The sequence below is a fragment of the Bidens hawaiensis genome, unplaced genomic scaffold (assembly GCF_021521415.1).
Source record: "Bidens hawaiensis isolate Kalapana, Puna unplaced genomic scaffold, B.hawaiensis_p1.1 tig00030178_1, whole genome shotgun sequence".
Lineage (NCBI taxonomy): Eukaryota > Viridiplantae > Streptophyta > Magnoliopsida > Asterales > Asteraceae > Bidens > Bidens hawaiensis.
This window is the reverse complement of record NW_027495011.1, coordinates 21681-33034: the sequence shown is the minus strand read 5'-3', so window position 1 is coordinate 33034 and position 11354 is coordinate 21681. Positions and strand designations below refer to the sequence as shown.

Sequence of the window (11354 nt, the reverse complement as noted above, 5' to 3'; positions counted from 1 at the left end):
CAAATTATTGATGTAAAAACCCTATAAAATAGGATATAATAAAAATTAATATCTTATTTATTTTAAAAAAGATATATATCTATAATATATATATATATATATTATTTAAATTAAAAAACCAATTTGATAGTAAAAAAAATAAAACGGGTCTTGGGTCTCATCAAACCATAAGTATATTATTAACTTTCATAAATATAATTATAATTAAAAAAACAATTTTATAGTAAAAAAATAAACGGGTATTGGGTCTCATCAAAACCATATAGCTTTTAAACCGGGTTATAATATCTCATTTATTTGTGAAACAATTTATCATCAAACCATAAGTATATTAATACAATAAAAAAATATAAATTCAAAAAATAAATAAATATTAAAACAAACAATATAAAACAACCCCTGTAACACGAGGGATAAAAACTGGTAATTCATAAATTCAAAATCTTCCCCACTTTTTCATTCGAATCTCCTCCCATAATAATCACCAACTAGTGATGAGTGATGACCCGTCGCTGTTAAACCTAAGGGTTGAAACGTCACTTCAATCAATAAATCAAGGGCCATTCTAAAACTTTCATCACTTCATTAGTCCATTTAATCACCGCCATGTGGCACTCCTCCGCGGCAACTTGTTCATTTTCTCGTGTCCGGCCACTGTCGCTGGTGATATCGCCGCCACTGAAAGCCTAAAACTCAACCGTCTAACTATACTCATTGCTTCAGTTTCATCATCTCGTTGTTTAGGTAATTTGTTATCAGTTGATTCAGTTATCCACGTTTTTACCGTTCGTTAACTGTTAAGTTCGATTTTGCATATCATATTCGCGTAATGCGTGATTTTAATTTTATGAATCTGTACCTGTAGTTATGTGAACTATTTGCTTAATGCCGTTAGGGTTTTACTGCGGATCTGCTTGTTTGAATCTCATATTTCTGGTGAATGCAAATAGCAAACCCTAGGTCTTATGATTTTTTCAAATTTTAGTTTGTAGTAGTTACAGGTTGTTACAAATCCGTTGAACATTATTAGGTTTATTGGCCTGAATGTTGTAATTGCTAATTGCTACATCATTATGTAGAAGCTTTTAGGTTCTACAGGTTTTAGTGCAGATTTGAGTGTCGTGATCTACTATGCCTAAGTTTTTAGAGTGCAATGCAGTGCTCTTTCTTAAGTGCTGGATTATTGAGTTCACTTGCTGTAGTATCTGTACTCGTGGTGGTCAATGTTTATTGTTTATAGATATCTGTGCAGTTAAGGCGGAAAATTATCGGATGTCGGTCAAGGACCGATGTTTGAGATATCGGTTATCGCGGTGGGATATCGATAAGTTTAATTTCTTGAAGAGTTTATATATATAGCAGTTTAACACTGACAATTTAGTATATTATCCTACCATAAACAAAGTGACCATTTGCAATTTGCAAAACACTTAACAGTTGTAGCAAGTAGGAACTGATAAAGACATAAAACACTAAAAATTTTTAGTGTTTTAAGACTTAAAACACTTATATTGGAAATATCGGTCAATATCGCAGATACTATCAGTACCGATATTTTGACCGAACTGATATCCCACCGATATTGACTGCATAGATAGATATCCTGAAATTTGTGGTAGAAGTGGTGGCTAGAAAATTGCAGCTTGAATCCTGCATTGGTGGACTGTTTAATTGCACATCTGTTGCTTGATTATTGATATTTCGATGTTTATATACTGTGCTGCATTCATTGATTATATTATTTGATTGTGTTTGTGTACAATTCTTTGGATATTAAATTTGCCTCGTGAGATGAGGTTTTTATGATAATTTGATATTATGTTCATTTCTCGTATGTTTGTATATATACTTGAGGATTAGTAAGGTTTATAAACCATGCGTGTTGCATTTTGTTTTCTGCTATGATATAGTGTGTTATAACTTATAATAGACATTATTTTGCTTCAAGCGTTCATAATTTAAGGTTTTCAATCAGTTGCAGCTGTATAATGATGTCTGAAACTGCTCTCAAAGATCTTAATTTGCTGCCTAAATCTGAGAGGACAACCGAGACCTCAAGTAAAGATATCTTAACTAAGCCATATGTTGAGCAGACTGGTGAAAATGTTAAACAAAGGAAGAACATTGTTACCTTGGTTGAACCACCTGTGAATGGAAACGAGGTTGAACACTCTGGCCCAGAGGTGGTGGTTGCTGAAGTTGAATACATTGATTCGGATAAACTGAATGATCTAGAAGATGTTGATATGAGTCTTAAGGTACATTTGTTTCTTTCTTTATTACATGATGACTAGAGTATCTATTTAATATAAATTTCTTTTTCTTTTAGGTGCTTCTAGAAGGGTTAGGGTCTAAAGACTGGGTTTTGCTTTGTGAGACACTCAACAACGTTCGGCGTTCTCAATATATCACAAAGAATCATTGCAAGACATATTGTAAGCCTCATTCTTTATATATTAGATGCTTAAGTCCTAGGTTTAGGCCTGTAAAAGAACCAAATGAAACACGAATGGAACATTTTCATGTTTGTTAAACTTTAAACGAGCAAATGATGAACACTAATTGTTAAACGGACGGGGTTTCTTGTTCGTGTTCATTCGTTGAGAAAATGAATGTCCATGCTAGTTTATGTTTGTTTTTAACAGTATAAATGAGCAGTTCATGAATGTGTACGAACGAACATAACTGAACATAGATGAATGAATAGAACCACGCTAAAATCATTAAAAAGTAAATGTGAATGAATAGAACCACGCTAAAATCATTAAAAAGTAAATGTGAGCTTATGGGTCTAAAAGCTATTAAAACTAGACTAATTTGTAATGAACCTAAATTATTTAAATAAATATATTAACGGACAGACTTAAACATACGTAAATTAACGAAAGAATTTAAATTAGCACACTCATGAACATAAATGAAAGAATTGAACATGTGTTCATTTTGTATTTTTAACTAAATGAACAAAGTTTGGTGCTCATGTTTTTTCGTTTATTAATTAAACAAACATGAACGAACTTCTTGGCTTCTTGCCCAACGATTTGCTCAACGCTCAGTTCGTGTACAGGCCTACGTAGATTTACATACTCTTCTAACCAGTATTCGTTGTCATGAATCACAATATATTATTAACCAGGGACAATGTGATCTCCCTTATCGTAAAAGCTCTAAAGAATCCAAGAAGTGCTGTATGTAAAACTGCCATCATGACTTGTGCAGACATTTTCAAAGCATACGGGGACCTCATTACTGATTCATTGGATCCTCTGGTAACCACTAACCGCTTTCTTGTTTCATTTTTCATTTCATTAAAATTGATTCATGTTTTATTCTTGCTCTAATTTATTCATTTATCTTCGCCTTTTAGCTTGTACAACTTCTTCTCAAATCCTCTCAAGATAAACGCTTTGTATGTGAGGCTGCTGAAAAAGCGTTAATAGATTTGACAATTTGGGTCTCCCCAATTTTACTGTTACCAAAACTACAACCTTATCTTAAAAATCGCAATCCTCGTATTCGCGCAAAGGCTGCAATATGTGTTTCTCGTAGTGTACCACGTATGGTAAGTGATGATGTTGATTTCTTGACATCTTATTATTATTATTATTATTATTATAATTATTATTCATGTTTATGTTTATGTTTATGTTTGTTTTGTTTTCTTATAAAGGGTTTTGAGGGAATCAAAGAGTATGGGATTGACAAATTGATCAAAATGGCTTCATCCCAACTGAGTGACCAGCTTCCCGAGTCACGAGAGGATTCTCGTGCTCTTATTCTGGAGCTACAAACCGCATATGAAAAATCTTGTGTTTTGGCACCTGAACAACCTGAACAAGACGCGTGTTCTGACCCGCCGCGGGTATGTTCTTGGGAGGACTTTTGTGGATCTAATCTCCCAAAGTTAAGTGCTCAAGCGGTTCTTCGTGTTACCAGTGTTACACGTGAGGGTCTTGTTTCAGGATTGTAATATCGACCATAAGCCATCTGTTACGGTATGATTTTGCGATGTCTTTGAATATTTTTTACTTGTAAATGCTTTTGCATTAAGTTTGGGAAAAAAAGGTGATTTGAGGTATGTAGTTGAGATATGTGTGACAGATTGTTATCACAGCCGATGTTGAATTTCAAAATGCATATTATGTGAATTGCTGAAGTTTTGGTTCTTGTTTTTTAGTTGATTCAAGTATAGTTGTTGAATATTAACTTCTACAACATCTCTAGTAGGACTGCCTTGTATGGTTTTTAGTTACACGTGAAAACTGAGCCTATCAAACTGGGTGGGTCGGGTGGGTTTCAGGAATGGGTTAGAATTCGGAGCAAAATGAGTTCAAGTCAAAACAGATCATTTTAAAAAAGTATCACTTTTCAGATCAATTTGAAGGCTGTGATTAATTCAATCTTTTTCATATATTGATACTTCTTTCTGCGCCATTATGAACCACTGTCTGCCACCTCTTTCATGGATTGATCAAATCTTAAACAATACCCCGCATAGAGTTTCACTGCCAGTTATTATCAAAACATAATAATACTACAATTCTGATTAGATTGCTACTCAGGTCGTATTTATTATCATTTTTACAAAAAGAAATCCTCAAATTTTTATAATAGATTTATCTTTACATAATAAAACAAACTATTTTGCTTTCTAGCTACTCAATGTATAAAGCAAGATGTTTCATATTTAAGTAAAGAAGTTGAATTGGACCAAAACCAATAAGAACATATTCATACATGAACTTGGTTGTGCAAGGTATCAAAAAAGGTTGGAACACTTCCAAAATGTTGGAAACTATACAGCAACTTAGCTTAAAAATTGGATGTCGGTCGTGTTTCCGTAGGCGAGCACGCGCACGGCTGACGTAACCTTTTGAATAGCCGTGAATCCTAGCGTTCCTCGACCGTCAGGCTTTTGCTGAAAGTAATCAAACTCACGCTCCAAATCATTGGTGATGCGCATAAATAAATTTTTAGACATCCGAAAATGACGCCTAAAGGTCTTCGGGTTCTTGTATCTCGGCGAGTCGCAGAAGTAATCCGCCATCAACCGGTTGTTGGCTTCGGTACGATCTCGTTCGATATATGCTCTTTTTGAAACGGGGGTGATGGAGAGCTAATCGCACTCGTAGCGGAACTCATATACTTTGTCGCGAGCATAATCGCACTCGTAACCGCCCGTTCCTCCGCCACGTCCTCGGCTTGTTGGTCGGGCCCGAGTAACTGTTTATATATAGATGGAGGATCCATTTATATAGTGAATTTTGTGTGAAATTATAGAGTTGAAAGAGAATTTTTATAAATTTGAAGAGGTTTGATTGTGGATAAAATGGTTTAATATATAGGAAATAATTTTCTTTTTATTCTCCAACGGTTGAATGCAACGGCTCTTTTTTGATGTTTGTGCCATTTTATCGCGTTTTACCTACATAGTCCATAAAAAAAGCCAAAACGCCGGGGGGGGGGGGGGGCGGTGTACCCCCGGCGTGATACCATACAACGCCGTGCACAACGTACCAGTACGCTTGGTCTAAGAAACTCAAGTTAGGGTTGATAAATACTTGCTACAAGAATGTACATATACAGTTACACTCCTAAAACTCGCATCTTCTTGCTAGGTAGTTTAAGCATTTGTTTCTAACACTTTTGTTGGTTTCCTCTCCTTGTCTTCTTGCAAATGGCGACCTAAACCCAAGCACACCATTGGTTAAACAATACTTGGCCCTTCAATTTCATATTTTTAACCAATTAACATAAATTTTGTTATGAGCTAAACATGAGTGCTAGGTAATATCCCAACATATTATTACATATGAATTTAGGATGTTACAACTATACACTTGTTTGATGTGAACATAACTAGAAAGCATCACAACGCTTAAAAACCCTTTGAATTAGTGAAGTTTTTGTATACGAAGAGTTGAGGACTTGAACAACAGTGCAAAGGATGACTCCTTTAGTTAGGAAATGTTTTGGTGGTGTTGCACCGTTCTTCATCTCTCCTAGATCAAAGTAAGAGCCGGCAACACAAGAAACTCGTTAGAAGTATATGGTCGAAGTTTAACTTTTAGGTAGGAGTATTTTGGTCATTGTATCAAATGACTTGAGAAACAAACATCCACTCCAAGCATCACATGCGTTACCCTCAAGCAAATAGTGAGTGAGAACCAAATCTCAAAAGTTTTTTCAAACTTAGAAGAGTGAAAAATTGAAATAGTGTAATTATTCTAATTTTTGTATTCACTTTCTTTTGCATTATCTTTTCTTTAGATTACATATTCCTAGGCTCGTTGAATCTCATTCCTCTCTACGCCCTCCTTCAGTCCTTCCCCGACTTGTAAGCGCTTACAAACACAAAGATATGATCACCAAACAAAAATCCCCTTAATATAGTAAATGGTACGTGTGAGACGTAAATAGAAAAGCAAACACATACAAACCAAACACGTAAGCTAATATACAGTAACATATGTAGATCGCACATAAGTTCCACATGAACTATATATGAAAGAGAAGAAACATCAGCAAAAAAGGCGAGGTAGGACTACCCTTGGAGAATAATGAATGAGTCCACAGAGAAGAAAAAAGATGGATACCTTACTTTCATATAAATTATAAATAAAATGAAAAAAATATAAGATAGATTCAAAGGAGTATTTTTATTGTAGTTTCGTAGAATAAAATAAAAATACTTTCGTAAATAAATTATAAGATATTTTTACAACCAATTAAAAAGGTACCAGAAGGTAGAAGAAGATGAAGAACAAAAACATAATTAAAGATTCGTGTTCAACACGATTCCCTTAAAATAAATTTTGAGTCTTTCAAGAAAATTCATTAAATTTTGAGTCTTTCAAAAAAATTCGTTTGTTTCCCAGAGTGCAAAAGCCAAAACAGTTTAGTACTATCGGTGAAGATTATGGCACCCGAAATATCAGCTTGACTTTAAGAATAGTAGAACAATTGAAAGATTGCTGGAAAACTTATTTTTGTATGTCCATCACCCGTGCAAGGCATGGTGAGTGTGAGTTAGGGTGTTCCGTTTTAGTCTCCACTTGTGTCTCCTCATATGAAAATAATAACTAAGGAAGACTCTGCTTATATATCTTTCTAAAGTTCTTTTACTCTCATGTAGACAAGTTCCACTCATTTGTCCAAACTACAACACTTTAATTAACATTTCGGCGCTATGTCCTTCCCTCTTTCCGTCATCCTGATGGCACTCAAATTGCTCAAAAGGTGGGAATGGGATCCACCATCGCTAACAATCAATCACCTTTTTTTAAAAAAATCTAGTTAATTAACAATACATTTGTTAAAAATAAACTATTTAAAACTTATTGTTCATATGACAACAATATGACGTTGATATGAAGCCTAACCGGTCATCGCTAGATAAATCAAAATATATATACATGTGCATAAAATCTATGTTAGTGACATATACAACCGCCTCACTTTGTAGCTGATTCCCCACAAACAGAAAGAATAAAATTGTGTCCTGAAGAACACGTAAAATCAGCAGCAGAAAGCACAATAAAGCTCCAATATGTCCTTTACGCTTCCTCATATATACAAAATCACACCCCATCCCTCTCTATCATCACCAACATGATCACCACCACCAGCAACTACTGGGTTCTTCATCCACCCATCTTCTTCCTTCTTATTATTATTTCTGCATCATTCTTCACACCAGCAGCCTCTGCAACACCACCAGCAAGTAAGTAACTCCCGAATCACACTCTTTGACTCATATAAACAACACCCACTTGCTTAACTTTTTCATTTACTTGCAGAAATTCTCAGCGGCATTGCGTCGAACACCTTGTCTGCACTTTTCAAATGGCTCTGGTCTTTAACACCCGACACCAAAATCACCACGGGTTTGTTCGATTTCATCTTTTAACTTCAAATAAAAGCTGTGGTTATGATCTATTCGTGAGGTTTGTGCAATTGTGTCTGCAGGTGTTTCTAGCCGTTCAATGGTGAAGTATGAAGGTGGGTATTCTGTTGAAACAGTGTTTGATGGAAGCAAACTTGGTATTGAACCGTATTCAGTCGCGGTTACTCTGTCTGGGGAGCTTCTTGTGTTGGATTCAGAAAATAGTAATGTTCACAAAGTCTCAACACCCTTGTCAAAATGTAAGTGTAATTAATTATCCTTACATATGTATCGCGTTAATGTGTTATGTTCATCGAACACTATGCAAATATGTTAAACTTGATTATAGTTGGTATGACTTAGAATCCAAGTTAAAGTTCATGAGGGCTTTATTGTTGGGAATTGGTATTGTCTTTGCTTTTGTGTAGAATAATACTCATCTTTAAGTATAGTAAATTTGTTTTATTAAGCATCTAGATTTTATTCCAAATTATGTTTACATGATTACTTGCTTTTCTCATAAAAGTCAGATTTGTCTAACAGTTGACTGAACTTTATTCTATTTAGATTCAGTTCAATCCTCATACAATAACAAGCAAGCCTTTGAATCCACATGTCTTGTGCTTTGAAAGTTATAAGCTTTAACCACACTTCTTATATTCTTATTCCTTTGGTTGAAACCGAGTTACATTGATGGTCCATGTGGTTTGACCATATTGCATGTTTAGTCCCTATTTTTACAAAATTACGATGGTAGTCTCTACTGTTCCCAAGCAGATAACACTTATGGTTTGTCGCAGATAGCCGTCCAAAGGTTCTTGCCGGTTCACATGAGGGGTTGTTTGGACATGTGGACGGGAAGCCCAGAGAGTCCAGAATGAACCACCCGAAAGGGCTTACAGTGGATGACAGAGGAAATGTTTATGTTGCTGACACCATGAATATGGCTATCAGAAAGATCAGTGATGCAGGTATTGCATCCGTAAACATATAAAAGTTAAGAAGGTGTATTTAGTTTTTTTTTCTAGAGTAAATACACTGATGGTCCTTGTGGTTTGGCCTAAGTTATGGATTTTGTTCCTAAGGTTTAAAAATTACGCATATTGTCCCCAACTACCTAGTTTGCTTGCAATCATGGTCCAAAAAGTTAACAGGTTTAGTTTGGTGACTTCGGTTGCTTAGTTAACAGGTTTTTTGTTATATTTATTCACAGGGGTTGTAACCATAGCTGGAGGAAACTTGGGTCACACTGATGGTCCAAGTGACAATGCAAAATTTTCAAATGACTTTGATATAATATACGTTGCGAGTAGCTGCTCTTTTTGGTTATTGATAGAGGGAACCAAGCAATTCGAGAAATCCAACTTCATGAAGATGATTGTTCTGATCAGTATGATAGTGAAGACCATTTAGGTTTAAAAATTAATTTTAAAAGCTTACAACTCTTCACTAATCTGCTTCATCTGTTGTCGGTTTTTAAGCTCCTATGGAATTCAAGTTTGGATGATTATTATTTCAGGGATGGCGGTTCTTGGTGTTGCAGTTTTCTTTGGCTTTATGCTGGCCTTGTTACAACGTAGAGTTAGTGCAATGTTTTCTTCACCAAGGGTAACTCTTCATTAGCTTACATTTTAGCATATGTAATTCTTATTGGATGCAAGGGGCAAAATGTGCGGGTCAAGTGGATTGGGTAACATGTCAAACGGGCAATTTATTTGAATAAGGGGGTGTAAACAAGCTCAGGTAGTTTATTTTCGAGAACTTGAGCTTGGCTCGTTTCAAGCTCATTGTCTAAAGCTCTATCCGGGATCCTTAATAACTTATCAAGCTTAGCTCGTTTATTATTTGTTAAATATTTAGTTATTTTTGTATATATTTATAACATTGTTTAATATTTAATTATATATTATTTAGTATTTTTTTATCATACATTTATGTATTATAATATATGTTACGCAATTATATATTTGTTATATAAATAAAAATTGTTATGTTTGTATAAATAATAGCCTTGTATAGGCTCGCGGGCCTAATCAAGCTCGGTATGTGAAGCACAGAATCACATTTATTAAATCAGCTCCATTTATGCTCGAGCTGGTTTACGTTGATTAGTTTCAATCTTTAAACGAGCAGGTCTCGAGTAGCTCTCACCTGTCCCTAATCTATTTTATATTGCATATTTAAGTTGCCAAATATGATTACAAAATTAGTAATTTCAATAATAATATGATTTTATGTTTCAGACAGTTGGTGGATTAAAAATGCACTTCTGGGACTTTTTTGAATATTGTATGATTGTTAATACAGGACCCGAGACAGATGATGACCATTCCTCCATCTGCATATCAGAGGCCAATGAAATCAGTAAGGCCACCTTTAATTCCAGCCGAGGACGAACACGAGAACGAAGAAGACGGTTTATTTGGTTCAATTGGAAAACTTTTAATCAAACCTGTAACAGCTGTTTTATTCAGTTCCAAAAAGAAACCATTCCACCCTCATCTTCGAATGAATTACCCTCAACCCCCTGTATATTCCAACACTTGGCCTATGCAAGAAAGCTTTGTTATTCCCCATCAAGATGCTCCCCCGCCACTCGAAACCCAAAACTCGTCCCCTTACCCGTTTATGACCAACAACCCAGAACCCGTAGAAAGACCACGGCCTTCTAAACAGACTCGGTATCTTTATGGTGGAAGTGGAGAAAACAATGAATATGTTAACGAACGGCAACAAATGAAACGTTCGCAAAAACATCAACAACATCATCAAAGACATCACTCGTCGGGTTCTCAAACTTATTATGAGAAAAGTGAGACAACCAACGAGGTCGTTTTTGGGGCTGTTCAAGAACAGGACGGGAAGCATGGAAATATGGTGATTAAGCCGGTTAATTATAGTAAGATCCCGAATTACAATAACCCGAATGTTCGATCTAGGTATAATCACATGGGTTATGCGTATGGTACAGATTCGTGATGGGTGTGTTGTCTTTTTTTTTGTGTTTCAGTGTTGTTAAGAACATGTTTGAATGTGATTATAGGTATGCTATTATAGTGTGTATAGAAGTTTAATGTTGTTTTAGATGTAATGTTTTATGTGGCTAGAATGTTGATGTTCTCTCAGATGATTCTCGACTTTGGATACAAATGTTATTTTCACCCGGTTTTTACATGAGCTCATTTTCATTAGAACACATTCTGACCCAAAACTTACAATCGGACACTCCAAACAAGAAATTCCATAGGGGTTTGGATGGGATAATAAGAGATTACGCTTAACATGATTACATAGGGGTGTGATGTTAACACCACACGAACCAAATAAGAAATTCACGGGTTTAAAAATTGGTGTACGGCAGTAACAACACCATTGGGAGTCCCCCACCAACCGTTCCCGCCAGGGCTAGAAGGATGTCGGACACAGGCCCACTCTCCTAAGAGGCTCATAATTATTTAAAAAAAAGTAT

General features: G+C 35.4%; 2 pseudogenes across 2 annotated transcripts; both read left to right on the top strand.

Annotated features, from left to right (window-relative positions):
• The first annotated feature begins 592 nt into the window (after window positions 1-592).
• On the top strand, window positions 593-4223 carry LOC143579958 (uncharacterized; annotated as a pseudogene). The gene is made up of 6 exons (XR_013143562.1): window positions 593-735; window positions 1964-2258; window positions 2330-2435; window positions 3137-3269; window positions 3368-3562; window positions 3671-4223. The product of XR_013143562.1 is annotated as an uncharacterized LOC143579958 (transcript).
• A 3232-nt stretch (window positions 4224-7455) lies between these two features.
• LOC143579957 (uncharacterized) lies at window positions 7456-11000 on the top strand (annotated as a pseudogene). Its single transcript, XR_013143561.1, has 7 exons — window positions 7456-7723; window positions 7800-7886; window positions 7969-8145; window positions 8686-8856; window positions 9099-9298; window positions 9405-9493; window positions 10193-11000. The product of XR_013143561.1 is annotated as an uncharacterized LOC143579957 (transcript).
• The last annotated feature ends 354 nt before the right edge of the window (window positions 11001-11354 follow it).